Raw genomic sequence first — 18,087 nt, 5'->3', positions numbered from 1 at the left:
CTCAAACTCATGTCCATCGAGTTGGTGATGCCATCCAGCCATCTCATCCTCTGCCGTCCCCCTTTCCTCCTGCCCCCAATCCCTCCCAGAATCAGTCTTTTCCAATGAGTCAACTCTTCGCATGAGGTGGCCAAAGTACTGGAGTTTCAGCTTTAGCATCATTCCTTCCAAAGAACACCCAGGGCTGATCTCCTTTAGAATGGACTGGTTGGATCTCCTTGCAGTCCAAGGGACTCTCAAGAGTCTTCTCCAACAACACAGTTCAAAAGCATCAATTCTTCAGCACTCAGCTTTCTTCACAGTCCAACTCTCACATCTGTACATGACCACTGGAAAAACCATAGCCTTGTAGGATTATATAAAACATCTTATAACTGCTAACAACTTAATTTCAACCTCCTTTACATATCTCCCTCCAGTTTATCCCTATCATAAGTGATATTTTTTATTTTACATCCATAATATAGTCTTATAGTTATTTGTTATTCTTCTATCTTTTAAATTCCATACTAAAATTTAAATTCCATACTAAAATCAAATATTCTGTATTTGTTTTTATATTTACCTTTACCATAGAGCTTTATATTTTCTTAAGCTTGGACTCCATTTAGCACTTTTACTAAGGCAGATTTAGTGGTGATGAAATCCCTCAGGTGTTGTTTATATTGTTAGGTCTTTATATCTCTTTCACCTTTGAAGGACAGTTTTGGCCTGATAGAATATTCTTGGTTGCCAGCTTTCCTTTTCCTTTCAGCAGTTTGAATATATCATCATATTCCCTTCTGACATGTAGTGATGATACATCACTTGATACTAATAGGAGTACTCTTGAAAAGTCACTTTCTCATTCTGTTTTTAAGATTCTCTGTCTCTGAATTTTTACAGTTTGATTTTTAATATATCTTAGTATAGGCCTCTTTGGATTCTTCCCAGCTGGAGTTTTTGGGCTTCTTGAATTTGGATGTCCAATTTCTTTCTCAGATTGGAAAGTATTCAAACATTATTTCCTCATATAAGCTCTCTGTCTCTTTCTCTCTCTCTTCTCCTTCTGGGACTCCTGTAATGCACATATTGCTTCTTTTAATGGTGTCCCATGAATCTATTAGACTGTCTTCATTTTTCTAGGTTTCAGAAATTGACTTTTATTTTTTATACTCAACTGTAATCTGCTTCTACTCAGTGTTCCTGAGCTTCCACTCAGTGTTCCTATTCCTACCCTTATGAGAAATTACAACCAGTAGGCCTGAGATTTTTATTTTTGTTTTTTTAATTATGTAGAACAGTTCTTTATTTAAAGGTGGTTATAATGACTCCCTCTTGATTGGCTTGGTTTTGGATGAACATCTCCAGGCTCTTGGGAGATGAACATCTCCCAAAGTGTTCTCCAAAGGAACCCAGAACTGACCACAGGATTCCAGGTGGTATCTGATCTAGATAAAGCAGGAGAACAGTTACTTCCTACTATGGACTCATTTTCTTCCTGACAATGGGATCCTTCTTTAAATTAGTTTTTATTTTTCCTTTCTTTTTTTTTTTTTTTAAGCTAGCTCAACAAGTCAGACTTGTTTTTTTCTTTTCTAATTCCCTATATATTTTTCAGGTATAATGATACCAATTTAAGTCTTCATTATTTTGCACTTATGAAGAAATCCCACAGTTTCAAGCCCTGGAGTCCTAAATGTGGAATGTGATTAAAATATAAAATTACAGGTTTTATTACTTCACTGAAACTCAACATGCTCTGATATTTCATCTTCTTCATCCAGGTTTCCCTCTACTTTTTCCTTGTTTTTTACTTAACATCATAGCTATGTTTCTTTGTTCAATTATAATTTGGTGGGCCCAGTGTTTTATGCAATTTATCTGTTTAATGCCATTTCTATTTGATTGTAGTGAAGTTCCATAAGGAAAATGACTTTGTTATGTTTGCTGATATTCCTTGTGTTTAAGCACATTGCTTGGCCATTGTTCATAGTTAATACATATTTGTTGAGTAAAAGAAAATGCTCCTTCCATTTTCCTTTGAAGACTATATGTATTGGTTGGGTCTTTCAGGAAGTTGACATGGATATGGAATTAGGAATGCACACAGTTTATTGGAGTAATGCCTGTGAAAGACAACAGCAAGAAGAAACAGAACTAGGCAGAGAGAGCCTCAAACAGTCTTGTCCAAATCAGGAGGAGCTCTAGAGTGAAGACTTCTCATTAGAGGGGAATTAGAGGAAATAACATCCAGGCTCCAGTACTTCAGCCTCTTAGGAGCCAATGGTCATCTCTTTTCACATGTAATAAGCATTAAGTAAAATTTATTATATAAAAGAGCAAAACCATAAGACTTTGTGCTCCCATCTCCTCTCACTTCCCAGAAAGGAAGAATGTGCTTAAAGAGAGGATCAATTCCTGGTAGAACTCCTCATTTAAAGGAATGAGTTCAATTCCTCATTAGAACTCCTCATCAAAAGGTAACAGAAACCAAAGCTAGTTAGTTTAAGAAAACAAAAGCAAGGAGGTGTGGGGGGTATATTTTGATGATAAATAGATGCTTTACAGACCCTAAAAGCAGTACAAATCCAAGTCTCACTGAGCACAGAACAGCTTCTGGAACCCAGGCAGTGTTCCTTCTTCATATCATGCCTGAGATTTTCTCTGTAGCTTATTAATTCCATTTATCCATATATTGAATTTCTCCATTTCTCTTGTCCTTCAAGGGAAAGTGGCTGTATAACAGCTTCTGAATTTACTTTATGTGGTTACAGTACAAACTAACAAGCTGCTTCTTAGATCCAAACACAAGTGTCATGAGGATTAGGATAAAGACTCCGCTTGGTTCATCTTGGATCACGTTTTTAACCCAGTTCCAATTATCCATGGCAGGACAATGAAGTAGAATGGAAGGTGAGATGGTAGAATGATAAAATGCAAATAAATATATCTGGTGAGTCCATCTCACACTTGTGTACCAGGGGAAAATTTCTAAGGGAAGGAAGTTAGCAACTGAAAGAATGAACTTCCAGATAATTGGAAATGGGCTACAAAAAGATGTTATGGTAACTATATCCCTAGAAGTTATCAATAAAAGGCTTAAGGATGTAAAGAGTCTACCTGCAATGCAGGAGACCTGGATTCAATCCCTGGATTGGGAAGATCCCCTGGAGAAGGGAAAGGCTACCCACTCCAGTATTCTAGCCTGGAGAATTCCATGGACTGTATAGTCCATTGGGTTACAAAGAGTGGGTCACAACTACGTGACTTTCACTTTAGGATGTGATTTAGATACTCTCTTAAAAGCAAAAGAGACTCTCTCTTAGTGTCTCTTCATACTTTATAACTCCAGGGATCATGCACTCTCTCTCTTGAGGAGTAAGATTTTTTTCTATGTCCTTTAAGAACATTTTCAGAATTAAATATGTTTCTAGAACAAGTGGATAAATGGACACAGGCATCAAAGTAAAAGAACTGAACTTCCCAGAAATCATTCTAGAGAGCTGACGTTAGGACTTGGAAGTTAACACCTATATATGAAACATATAATTAAAGTTATTTCAGTTAGGAAGGTAACTGATTTGGTAAATTTAACAGTCACTCTTTTAACTAAATTGGCTCATCAAAGAGCAGGCTGGGTATTTTTTTATGACTTGCAAGGCAGTGCAGAGCAAATAAAAATTTCTACACATGTCAATGTAAAACTAAATTCCACTTTGTGATGACAACAAATACTTTGACCTTTTATTAAGGTCAGTGTCCAAAGTTTATTAATTCAGTGTTAGTTTAGTTTATTAATTCTATCTCATCCATTCACAGTTTCACTTAACAAACACACATCTTGTGCCTCCAGCCATGTCAGGCTCTGTGCTAGGTTTGGGAGATACAAAAGTAAATCACATATTCTTTCTCTTAAGACACCAATATGTTGTAGATATAGTCACAAAGATAAGAAAATAACAAGACAATGAAAAGTACTACAATATGACTACAAAGAGCTGTTGAGGGAGTCCAGAGTGGGCAGTAGCAAAGATCAATCTGAAGGTCTCAAAATATGGATCTTTGAGAATCTTTGTGGAAGTGTTGTATTGTTTACATCAGATCCAAAGTGCTGTTTTCAAAAGGAGGCACTTCTTCCCTGTCCTGATTAATTCATATTTTTATCATGCTTCAGAAAAAGTTGTAAGCCTGGTGTATTTTTTAAAATTGATTCTGCAACAAATCACCACAAATATAATGGCCTAAAACAACACCTTTTATTTTCTCACAGTTTTGACAGGTCAGAAGTGCAGCAAGACATGATTAGATTTTGTGCTTAGGACCTCATAAAGGTAAAATCAAGGTGTCAGCCAGAGCTGCAGTTCTCAGACTCTTGAAGCCAAGGATCCTCTTTACCAAGCTCAACGGTTATTGGCAGAATCCAGTTCCATGTGGTTGTAGGACTGCAATCCTATTTCCCTGTATCTTCCAACTCAACAACAGCACAGAATCCTTCTCATGATTTGAATATTTCAGAATTCCCATCCTGCTTTAAAGGGATAATGTAATCTCCCTATCTTAATGTCTATTGGTTATTAACATTAATTACATTGTGAGGTCCCTTTTGCCATGTAACATAACATGAGTTGGGCTTTCCTGGTGGCTTAGCTGGTAAAGAATCCACCTGGAATGTGGGAGACCTAGGTTCGATCCCTGGGTTGGGAAGATCCCCTGGAGAAGGGAACAGCTACCCACTCCAGTACTCTGGCCTGGAGAAGTTCATGGACTGGACAGTCCATGGGGTCACAGAGTCGGACATGACTGAATGACTTTCACGTTCACAACATGGGTGCAACACCAGAGAGAAAAACAGTCATGGGGTCAAAATTTTGTCTACTACATCCAATATATGGATATTATTCCTCTCTCTTTGCCAATTTCTTTGGAATCACTATAACAAGTGACCTGAGAAAGAAGATATATAAGGCAATGCCTAAAGAAATAAAGATTTCTTTGTGTTATTTCAGATGTTCAAAGTCACATAGTCCTAATTTGAGGCTTCAGTTGAGTTCAGTTCAGTTGCTCAGTCATGTCCGACTCTGGGACCCCATGAATCGCAGCACGCTAGGCCTCCCTGTCCATCACCAACTCCCGGAGTTCACTCAGACTCACGTCCATTGATCGGTGGTGCCATCCAGCCATCTCATCCTCTGTCGTCCCCTTTTCCTCCTGCCCCCAATCTTTCCCAGCATCAGAGTCTTTTCCAATGAGTCAACTCTTTGCATGAGGTGGCCAAAGTACTGGAGTTTCAACTTTACTTTCACTCAAACTTCCTACCACATTTTAGGGTAGTCAGTGAAGGTAGATGTGGACAGTGAATCCTGGGATGTGAACTCAAGGCTACGTGCCTTGAGATCTAAAGTTTCTGAACACTAATGCTGATTCTGCTTGTAACCAGAGATATTATATATCAACTACACTGGGAAGAAAAAAGAGGGAAAAAGGAAGGAAATATTTATGTGTCAAGCACATTCATACACCCACTATCTCATGGAATCCTCAGAAACACTCTATTCAGTGTTCTCTTCTGCATTTATAGAGGAGGAAAGTTCAGTCAGGTTAAGTGATTTTGCAAAGATGGTAGAATTTGCAAGTGGTAAAGCCAGAGAACATGTGTAACTCCAAAGTCCATGGTCCTTCAGTTTACTTTACCAGTATTTCAAAGTTATAAGAAAAAGTTCTGCCTACCAGGAGCAGGAAATTAAAACAGAAACAATGTCCTGTGTGGAGTGAGCCATGATGTAATTAGTAAATGTGGGCCTCTGGACATGTGCGTGGAGCCAGGTCCAAATGTGGAGCTGAATATGCCCAGTCTCCTCAAGAAATGTATCTGGAGGCCAGCATACCAGTGTCAGCCACGACCATGCCAGGTAATGCCTCTTCTTCCCAGGAGCACATCCTTGGTCAGCCAGAAAACCATCTGGGTCTCTGATTAATTTGAAGATGACAAATGATGGTTTAAAGGTGGGTTAACTCTCAGACAAAGAGATGCTGGTATTAGCCTATGAAATCATTCCAGACTGCTCTACAAAATGGTATCATTAAAATGATGTTTTTGTCTCCAGGCCTTTCATTTGGTATGGTTCATCTGGTCTGAAATGCTCTGTCAAATGAGAATTTGTGCATAGATAGGAACCATTTCTGGGGTCAGGGAATGCCAGGCCAAAGTCCACCTCAGTCAGAGCTTCTGGTTTGGTTCTTTCTAAATAAACCCTGGCTTTTAGAACCTTTCCTGTATGGAGAGCTTTCTCTTACCTCCTCTCCATGCCTTCATATAAACATGCTGGAGCAACTTTTTCTCAGAAAGAGTATAACTTACATTTCTTCACTTTTTTATTATTTCAAAATGTTCGATCTAACCTTCCCATGGACTTTCTTTTTTTTTTTTTTCCCCATGGACTTTCATATACAGAGGGCTCATGTCAGTCATTCCACAAACAGTGAGTGTCTAATGTGTAAGCACTGGGTTAGCTACCTTGGGCGTTGAAGTCAACAAGACAGGTGAGGTTTTTGATCTCAAAGATCTTGAAATCTAAATCATCAGGGAAATGCAACCCAAAACACAATGTGAGATGCAAATCGTCTCACATGTGTGAGATGTCATCGCACACGTGTAACAGGGCTATTATCAAAAGACAAGAAATAATGAATGTTGGTGAGGATGTAGAGAAAAGGAAACCCTTGTGCGCTATTGTGGAGAATATAAACTGGCATAGCCACTATACAAACAGCATGGAAGTTCCCCCCAAATTAAAAATTGAACTACCATATGATACAGCAATGTCACTTCTGAGTGTTTATCTAAAAAAAAATACTAAACTGAAAAGATATATTAATCTACACCCTCAGGTTCACAGCAGCATTGCAGCATTATTTGGCACAGTCCAAGCATGGAAACAACCCAAGTGTCTATCAATGGACAAATGGATAAAGAAAACGTGACACATATACACAACAAAACGCATGGATACACGCACAAAGAATGGAGTATTAGTCATTAGAAAAATAAAACCTTGCCGTTCGTTACAACATGGCTGAGGCTTGAGGGCCTTATGCTAAGTAAAATAAGTCAGAGAAAAACAAACACGGTATGATCTCACTTGTATGTGGAATCGAAAAAAGAAAAACAAAATGAGCTTATAGATCCAGAGATCAGATTGGTGGTTGCCAGAGACACGGGGTGGTGGGGGGCAGAAATGTAGTGGGGGGGGAGAAGTGGGTGAAGAGGGGGAGAAACGGGTGAAAGACACAGATTTCTGGTTGTTCAATAAATAAGTCATGGAGATGGACAGCATGATGACTATAGTTAGTGATACTGTGCTGCACATTTGCAAGTTGTTAAAAGAGTAGATCTTAAAAGTTCTCATCATGACAAAAAACAATTTTGAACCATTATTGTGACAGATGGTTAACTAGATTTATTGTGATAATTTTGCAATATATTCAGATATCAGATTATTGTTTTATATCTGAAACTAATAAAGTATTATATGCCAATTATGTCTCAATAAAATATATTGTGAAGTTCAGTGGGAGGAGACAGGTAATAACAAAGTAAATGCATAAGTGGATAACATAACTGCAGGTTGTAAAAAATGATATGAGAGATACGAGCAGGGTTATGAAATATCAAATATCCAGGCAGAGATGACTTCAGACATAGAGCAAGAAAAGACCTCACTGAGAAGATGATACTGAGAGGAGGCCTGCAGATAAGGAGTAAAGAGTTGGACATATAACAATTACATGTATAGAGAACACTTGCAAAGGCACAGGGGTAAGAAACAGTTTGGTATGTTTGAAGATGAGAAAGGCAGCGGTGTGCCAGGAGGGTAGTAAGTGAAGGAAAATGACGGTGAGAGATCAAGTTGGACAGGTAGAGAGAATCCAAAACAGGGGTGGGAGGGGCAGCCCTGTGGGCCATCGTATATATTCTTTCATTTTGATCCTTCCACAAATCTGTTAAGTAGTAGTGGGTTTTCTAGCAATGAAACTGAATGATGGATTTCATCTAAAGACCAAGAAGACCTGGCCTTGTAGAGCTATCTTTAACCTACAGAATAGTTCCAAATTGCCACATAAGTGAAATTCTTCTAATAGAACTTCTGTTTCCACACCCTTGGATTGATGAGGCCCAGAAAATTCCAGAATTTATTGAAAAGTAAGAATTTTTGCAAAATATTTCAAGAGAGCCATCTTTAAAATAGTGAACTAGGCATGAAATGATATGACTCCATCTAGCTAAAGTAATAACACAGGACTTCCCTGGTGGTCCAGTGGCTATGACTCTGCCTTCCCAATGCAGGGGACCCAGGTTCCATACCTGGTTAGGGAACTAGATCCCACATGTCACAACTGAGTTCACAGGCTGCGGTGAAAGATTCTGCATGGCACGACTAACAGATCCCGTGTGCTGCAACTAAGACCAGGCACAGCCATGGAAATAAGTGAATTAAAATAAAATATAAGTAAATAAATAAAGCCAATAACTGAAAACAGGTCAAGAGACAGGCAAATACGGTCATCTTCAACCACCTCTGTGCTGGTGATTTTTAAAATCTATGACCAGTCTCAATATCCCTCTCAATTCCATGCTTCCTATTCACTTCCACAGTGATTCTCAATAACTTTTTCTTGGCAGGATAACTTAGTAAGCTGAAAACACACAGGAAGGGATTAAAAGTTCACAACTGATTTAAAAATGAGTTTTGTAAAATTGAAATGTACCCAGTTACAGCACCCGTTTCCCTTAAGCTCTATGTCACTGCATGGGTAGAAATGTTTACTGCTCTGACCTTTCTAGCTTCTGCTTGTTGAATGAGCTGTAGTAAGAAGGAAACAATAAAGGTGGTTTTATTTTTTATTTCTACTGCTGCCCTCAAACCATTCTACCAGGTCCTTCTTCTCTGTCTTCTCAAGCCACTTCTATCTCTTTTCTGGCCATTTCTGAATAACAAAAGAATACCATTGTTTTCAAATATCAAAAATAAATTTAATATCATAGAACATCCCTTATATGTGGAATCTAAAAGAAATGATATAAATGAACTTACTTACAAAACAGACTCACAGACTCAGAGAATGAGCTTATTGTTGCCAGGGGCACGGATGGGATAGTTAGGGAGTCTGGGATTGACATGTATACACTGCTATATTTAAAATGTATAACCAACAAGCACCTACTGTACAGCACATGGAACTCTGTTCAATGTTATGCGGCAGCCTGGACGGGAGGGGACTTTAGGGGAGAATGGATACTTGTATATGTATGGCTGAGTCCCTTTGCTGTTTACCCAAAACTATCACAACATTTTAATTGGCTATACTCCAATACAAAATAAAAAAAATTTTTAAAGGGGGGGTAAATATCAATCTACAACAATATCCAATCTGTCATTGAATTTTAGGTACTTCCTTCCCTCACATGGAATGACCCAAGGATTCTATAAATTAGCAATGGGAAAAGGGACATGGCCAACTTTTTTTCCTGTTCCAGTATCCTATTCTCCATCTGTTTTCTCCTCGAGCCATGTAGGAGCACCAAAGTGAGAGAGCCATGGGGACTGATTCATGAGTTAATCATTTTTGCCCAAACAGCCCCTCCTCCCAAAAGAAAGAGAAGGCAATATTTTCTCACCTGTGTTGTGAAGAGGTGGAGGCTAGGTCCTGGGCATCTCTAAAACAGTTCAGCTTCTCAAGCTCAACTTGCAGACAAACAACGTAGACTTAATAGAAATAGAAAAATAAATTACATCACAAAGAATTACAATATCTATACTTTATCCTCTGCCTTATGATATTCATCTACAGGGTCAGTTTCACCTTTATAAAGTGGCATCCTGGTGAGGGAACTCAAGGCAAAGAGAACAAGCAAGTGGCTTCATGGCTCCAGGCCAAGTGAGCCTCCCAGCAGCGCTTCTTAGGCTTAGTTCCTCTCAAGCGTTGGCTTTACAGCCTTCACAACCATGAGCTGTCTTCACCTTATTGTTCAGTTGCTAAGTCATGTCCAACTTTTTGTGACCCCATGGACTGCATGCAACATACCAGGTTCCTGCCTATGGGATTTCCCAAGCAAGAATATTGGAGTGGATTACTATCTCCTTCTCCAGGGGATATCCCCGACCCATGGATGGAATTCATGTCTCCTGCATTGGCAGGTGGCTTTTTTACTGCTGAGCCAACAGGCAAGCCCCTGTCTTCACTTAAGATCTCTCAAAGCTACCTATGATAATTCTGCTGTTACAAATTTCCTGCCATGCCTTATTCACCATTATTTATGACTGGTGAATACTGTTCTGTTACATTAAACTGCCTTAAGTTTATACTTAAACGATACTCAAATGCAGGGACACGTGTTATACCATGGCTTTGTACAACAAACTGTAGACTTATGAGGACTGCACTCCCTTACACTTGAGTAGTGCACCATGCTTTCTAAAACACACACGCTCTCTCTCTCTTTCACACACACACACACACACACAATATCTCACTGATGCCTGTGAGGCAGATACTGAGATACTGTTATAAAGAAATACAACGAAGAGTTAGAAAAAAAATTCCAGATGTTCACAATGCTTATTTATTTGTGTCGATAAATGACTGTCCATGAACTTATAGCTTTAAGTAGCCTGTCTCAAATTTCATTAGGTTTTACAAGTAAAGTAGAACCCACTACTATTTACCTATTCTTTGTAAAGAGAAATTAGAATTTATTCCACTTTGCAGAATGGTGAAGCCTGTCAAATTTGGTAGGATATGGGGAGTTAGTGATATTTGTTGGTAAAAATTGCTTGGTAACAAATGACCTAGTGTGAATGTATTTTAATAGTTAAGGTGGAAAATGTTTATGTGGGAGTTTATAATTCCTATTTCTCAAAAGTAAAATTAAAAATTTTCGGTGTAATTTATTTTCCTAAGTAGAGCATTTGCTCTGTGGGGATGTGGCCCAGAGTCTGTGAACATCAGGTGGCTGGTGCACAGCATCACTTTGTGTCTACTTTTGTGCCTTTTCACAAGGTGCTAACTGTAGTACAAAATGGATCAGTTGCTGGACAATAAAAATACAGCAAGATAAAAACAAGTAGAGCAAAAGAAGGAGTGTGTACTATTTAAAGTTTTATCCAAAAAATTTCAATCCAACTTAATTTTCTTTCTAGCTGTATTTTACTATGTGAGGAGTAACCATGTCAGCATATTTGTATTAACATGGTGTTTAATATGCTTAAGTTGTAGAGTATGGTTGGCCCTTTCATGTATTTTGTTAATGTCAGGTGTAATTTTATAATAAAACAATTTGTATATTTTTAAAAACATGCAAATTATGAAATAGGAATTCTACCCTCTGCTTTTCCTCTTTTTTTGAGAAAACATGTCTTTCAAGTGCCTCTGAAACTGTCCTCAGGCAAATTAGTGAATTTGTGAATTTTGACCATCATCAATAAAATGGTTATGAGACTTTGTGGCCAGATTTGTAAATAATTTCACATGATCAAATGGTCATCAGGTTATGGTGATCATCTCTATTTTGGGTGCAGGCATTTTTTATTTATCTACAGCCCTTGGACAACATAGCACATAATAGGCATATAACAGATGTTTAAAGGATAAGTACCTATGGAAAGAGTAGAGAGGAGAGGCCATAACTTGTATCTAACAGTTTAAATAGCACTGGCAGCCGTCTCCATCTTAGCAACAGCAATATTTCTGAGGTTAAATGTCCATGAAATAAACCACTGTGCCCAAATTCCCATCATTTATGCACTGCCTTCTATTCTTTGCATCATCTTTACCATTTATCTTATTTAATTAATTGATTAACACATTTTTTTTCCTTAAAAATATTCACAAAGGAAGGAAAACCAATTCTAATATAAATCAGAAGAGCAGATACCTACGGGAGTGGAGATTGACTTGCATTTTTAGGGACATGAAAATGTTCTACATCTCAGTGGTGTGTGTGTGTGTGTGTGTGTATATACACACATACATATATATAAATTTGTGATATATATAGAGATTTGTTTAAAGTCATTGAATTGTATACTTAAGAACTGTGCTGATTAAAATATGTAACTTTTCCCCTCATTAAAAAATATATTTGAAGAAAAGAAATAGATCAGGTAACTTTAAATACAATCACAATTAAAATAAAAGTGTTATTAAATTCTAGATAAGATTCCTTGCAGAAGGCTCTAAGCCTGAAGCCTGTTCTCCTTTTTTTTTTAACATTTCTTCATTGTTTTAAATATAGCTTTATTTTTAATTTTTATTTTTTGCCATGTGGCATGTGGGATCTTAGTTCCATGACCAGTGTCCCCTGCATTGGAAGCCCAGAGTCTTAACCACTCAGCCACCAGGGAAGTCTTGCTCTCTCTTCTTTACAACAGAGATTATCAAATAATAATAATAATGCCCCCTTCTCCAAAACAGAGATATAGTGTTAAAAAGAGTAAAAAGAATGCTAAAAACAGCTATGTCTCTTCATCTCCCTTTCACCTTTATCCCTTTCTTTTCTTTAGAAAATGTTATTAGCATCCTTCCTTCTACTATCAAATAGCCATGAGTCAGGCCTAACAAAGTAAGCTGCGTGCTACGCAGAGGACACCAACCTCAGCAAAGGGCAGGTCTATTTGCAAAGAGGGGGTGGGGGCCTAGCAGTATCAGGAAATCAGCTACATGCAGAGAGATTAAGCAAATAAATAAATATATCAAGAACAATGAAAGTCAGGTTTCTCACTATGGGAAAGGGAGTTATAAATATGGAAAAAGATAAAACTAGAATAAACCCAGCTGGCACTGGATTAGAATTGAATGTACCAAGGTAAGCAACAGTTATTATAGGTAGGTAAAAAAATAGATATAATTATAAAGATACATGTAATTCCTTGCTATCTGTTAAAAAGCTCAGAAAGCAGTGGCATTCAGTGGTAATGAGCACAGAGTGATCACATGTGGGTTTCAAATAGTAAAGTGATCAGAATTCCTTGAAGAAATGACCAAATCCAGGGCTAGAACTGGGAAAGAACACAATGAGCCTAGAACATCTTTGGTAACAGAAAGTAAGGAAATGCTCAAAGAAGGATGAGGGCCTAAGTGAACTTGGCTTTCCCTGGCCAAATCAAGGACTACTGAAGCATTAAAATAAATGATACCATAATAAATTGCAACTCATGGAATAAACTAATACTCCAGTGATATAAATAAATGACAAAATAGATGGGGAGAAAGTTCTTCCTTCTGGTAGAAAGCCTCCAATTAAATCCAGAAAGATTAATGGTTTTACACAACTAGAGAGGAAGTCCTTTTAGGCTATAGGAGACATTTTCAAAGACATAGTGTTGTGAGTAGGTAGCGATTTGGGTGTACCTAGATCACAGAGGGATGGTAGAGGCAAGTGGGGAGGGGAGAAGGGGCTAGACAATAATAGGGCCACACCCTCCTCTCCTTTTGTGCAGTGTCATGAGCACATGCAGTTTGAGAAATTGACAGAGACGTTAGAGTTGATGTATTAGTGCAGCACCTCTGAGAAGCAGATCCCAAGACAGGATTAAATATGCAAATGGTTTATTAAGGGAATGCCTGCATGAATGGAAAGAAGGAGGAAGCTGACGAAGTTTGGGGGAGTCATTGGGCGGTGATGTAAGTCTGACCCTGTGTGAAGAGCGGTAAGGTAGTTTGGATGGAAGGTTCAGCAGAGGCGTTTGTGAGTTCTTCAGCCAAGCCTGGCTGTCAAGTACTCCCGCGTCTTCCTGGAATGGGTAATTGGATTCCTACTTCACTCAGTTATTGATGGGAAGCAGTCCATGGCAGGCACGGCCTAAAGCACATGCAGGAATGTACTTCTGAGAGCAGCCGCTTAGACCCTTAGTCACTTATGCTCCCTGTAGTAGGTGGCAGCATTCTCATGACCAGAACATTTGAGTTTTGGATGATGAAAAGGACTTAATTAGCAGAAGAGGTGAAGGTTGTTACAAGGAGAGGTGTGAAGGAGCTTACATTTAAGCATTCACCTTGTTCTTTTTGAAGTATCAATTTTCTTAGTTAGGAAGGAGTCAGGCATTTCTGAGTTGAGCTGTGAGCACATTTATCACTCTGCAGTAAATAAACATGGACACGTAATTTTCGAGAACCCACTAACTTACTTTAGCTTCTTAGTGTAGTTAAGTCTTCTGTGTTTGTCTGATCCATCTGTCTTCCTTTTCTCCAGAATTATTTTGATCCATATCAATAACCTCAGATGTGCAGATGACACCACCCTTCTGGCAGAAAGTGAAGAGAAACTAAAGAGCCTTTTGATGAAAGTGAAAGAGAAAAGTGAAAAAGCTGGCTTAAAACTCAACATTCAAAAAACTAAGATAATGGCCTTCGGTCCCATCACTTCATGGCAAATAGATGGGGAAACAATGGAAACAGCGACAGACTTTATTTTCTGGGGCTCCAAAATCACTGCAGATGGTGACTGCAGCCATGAAATTAAAAGATGCTTGCTCCTTAGAAGAAAAGCTATGACCAACCTAGACAGCATATTAAAAAGTAGAGACATTACTTTGCCGACAAAGGTCCATCTAGTCAAAGCTATGGTTTTTCCAGTAGTCATGTACGGATGTTAAGAGTTGGACTGAGAAGAAAGTTGAGCGACGAAGGATTGACGCTTTTGAACTGTGGTGTTGGAGAAGACTCTTGAGAGTCCCTTGGACTGCAAGGTGATCACACCAGTCCATCCTAAAGGAAATCAGTCCTGAATGTTCATTGGAAGGACTGTTGCTGAAGCTGAAACTCCAATACTTTGGCCACCTGATGTGAAGAACTGACTCGTTTGAAAAGACCCCGATGCTAGGAAAGATTGAAGGCAGGAGAAGGGGACGGCAGAGGATGAGATGGTGGATGGCATCACCAACTTGATGGACATGAGTTTGAGAAAGCTCCAGGAGTTGGTGATGGATAGGGAAGTCTGGCATGCTACAGTCCATGGGGTCGCAGAGTCAGACATGACTGAGCAACTGAACTGAACTGATCATTGTAACACCCTTTGTTTTACACTGAACAGAAGCTGATTTGTAATTGTATATGCCTTTCACTAATGAGATAGGAAAATAAATTCTATTTCTATTTGGTAAAAACATATCTTTTCCCCTTAAACAATAGGTTCATATTGTTAGAAAAGCTGGAAATAAGGAGTAGCAAAAAGGATCTTTGATTTTGTAAAGGTTGGGAACAATTCAAATCAACTGATCCTGTTGAGTTTGAAAAGACTATAAATTCATAACACAGTTTCAGGTTGCTTTCGTCTTAATTACAAATTTCCTAAACCTTATTAAAGAAAGGAAATTATTTTTCTAGACTCATTTTATCAGGTTTGGAGTTCCCTCATTCTTTATCAAGAGCCTAAAAAGTTCTCCAAATTGCATAAGTAACAACTATAAAATATGACTCATTGCATTTCTTTCAGTGAGTAATGCAATTAACACTGCAATATTGTAGCCACTATTTTAAAATATTCTTATTAACATTTATTAACTGCTAGCATTGAGATTTTTTTTTACCTCTGAGGAAAAGACTCAAGATGCCCATTATAGCTTTTAACAAACTTAACAATGTGCCCTTTCCTCAAAGGATGCTGTATCTGTTCCAAATGATGTCATTTAAAGACACCACAGAGCACTTCATTGGGTAAAAGCAAATTGGTGCCTGGAAGAATTTGGGGGAATTTTTTTCATTCAATGGCAAGAAAATTGTTATTCTAAAAATGAAATGCATATAAGTAGTTGTTTAACAGAAATCATGCTAAAGATGTCTCTGTAAAATAGCTGTTGCATATGAACTATAATTTTGGCTTTTTTTGTGTGTGTATAATTCTTCTGTGTATTCTTGCCACCTGTTCTTAATATCTTCTGCTTCTGTTAGGTCCATACCACTTCTGTCCTTTATTGAGCCCATCTTTGCATGAAATGTTCCCTTGGTATCTCTCATTTTCTTGAAGAGATCTCTAGTCTTTCTCATTCTATTGTTTTCCTCTATTTCTTTGCATTGATCACTGAGGAAGGCTTTCTTATCTCTCGTTACATTTTTAGAATTGTGCATTCAACTGGGTACATCTTTCCTTTTCTCCTTTGCCTTTAGCTTCTCTTCTTTTCTTTCCTTTATTTATAAGGCCTCCTCAGACAATCATTTTGACTTTTTACATTTCTTTTTCTTGGCATTTAGTCTTCAAGACTATTCAGGTCAATACTCTATAACATTTGAGTAAGATAGCAATATGTTTTTTTGGTGTGGTGAAGGGTACGGGGAGGGAAAAAGCTCCACCTTCCTTTAAAAGAGTAACCATTAACTTTCAATATCTTTCATTGGAAGCACCCATTCCTGGCTTCATATATGCTGTAGTTACTTGTTTCTGGTCAGGAATGCCCAATTTACTCAGAATTTACACTCAACTTTTAATGTTGATCTGAATGGCAACCCTGGTATAGTTATGCTGAAGCAATTTTTTAGAGAGGATGTTAGAATCATTTTGTTTGATTTTGGATGTTGGCACAAAAATCTGTTTTATTTAAGGCTGTTTTGTAACTGTATCAAATCCACTAGCCCTTTAGAGAATGAAATGATGTAGCTTCTTCATGGTCAGGGTCAGTGCACTGCATGACTTCAGGGGATATGGCTTATATCCTCCTCCATGTATGACACAGTACAATAGAAGAAACTGTTTATTCAATTATTACTAGATAGTTACTTTGGAAGAGAAGCTTTTTTAAAAGGTGAAAAGCTGGTCACCTCTATGACAAAGCCAGATATACAGAAAAATCTGGCATTTATTCTGAGTTTAAAACTATGCTGTCCAATCTGGTAACCACTACACATTTAGAGTTTTCAAGAGCCTATAATTCTCAAAATGCAGATTGAGATGTGCTTTAAGTATAAAACATATACCAGATTTCAAGGACTTAGTACAAAAAAAAGAGGAATGTAAACTATCTCATTTTTATATTGTTTACATGCTAAAGTATATTGGATACATTAAACTAGACTATATTACTAATTTCACTGATTTCCTTATACTTTTCTCAATTTGACTTCTCTAAATTTAAAATTATAATGTGGCTCAAATTGGTGACTTGTATTATAATTCTATTGGATAGCACTAGTCTAGAATATTTGATCTATGCAGATCATCAGAAATCATTCCATCCCTTCTATTCTTTGTGTCTAGCACAAATCTCCTACCCAGATTAGCCTTACTGGTACGCTGCCTGGGTTGGTTGGTTGATGGCAAGATTGGGATCTTCTAAAACAAAGTAGGGAGCATCAGGAACAAAGGAGCCAGATGAGTTTAATAGGTAGAAATTGTCAACACATCCTTTAACTAACACAGGGTCAGATTTGGGAAATGTGGCTTCAATTGAGATGTTTCTTCAGTATTCCTCCCTGGAAAATCCCATGGACAGAGGAGCCTGATGCGCCACGGTCCATGGTGTTACAAAGTCAGACACGACTGAGGACACAGATATTGTTGAGTCAGATATTAAATTAATGGTTGTCTGATTTCTACACATCTCAGAATAAAAGATAATCAATGAAACACATACAACTTAAAAGATTAAAATTTAATGGACTGCCATTAAAAAATAAAGGCTAGAGCTTTGTAGTTTTAGTCAAATGATCAGATTTTCCATTTGACCCTGTTCACAAATTGAACTAACCTGTGAACAACTACGCACAGATTGCAGTTGTGATACGCTTCTCCCAGGCCGAAACATGCTGAGTCATTCACCACAGTTCGTTTGCAAGTGAAGGAAACAAACTTTTAAGTTAGAGAAATATAAGCAGCCTTAGATCTGGAAGTCATCAGGAAATGTTTGGTGCTTTAAAGAACTGACTGCAAGTTAAACAGGTTAACGTGACATTTCAAAGGGATTTTGAAATTCAATAGCTTTCTCTAGCAGCTGATGTTTATTCTCTGGTTGTAAGACAAATGTTGAATTTCTTCAAAGGAACAATGATAGATTCTAGAATAACTAGATTGGTTCAACACTCATGATAGTTGTTTTTTCCCCTTCACCCTAACCCCTC

This window comes from Bison bison, unplaced genomic scaffold (genome assembly GCF_000754665.1).
Source record: "Bison bison bison isolate TAMUID 2011002044 unplaced genomic scaffold, Bison_UMD1.0 scf7180017864531, whole genome shotgun sequence".
Lineage (NCBI taxonomy): Eukaryota > Metazoa > Chordata > Mammalia > Artiodactyla > Bovidae > Bison > Bison bison.
Note: the sequence above shows the minus strand (reverse complement) of the source record.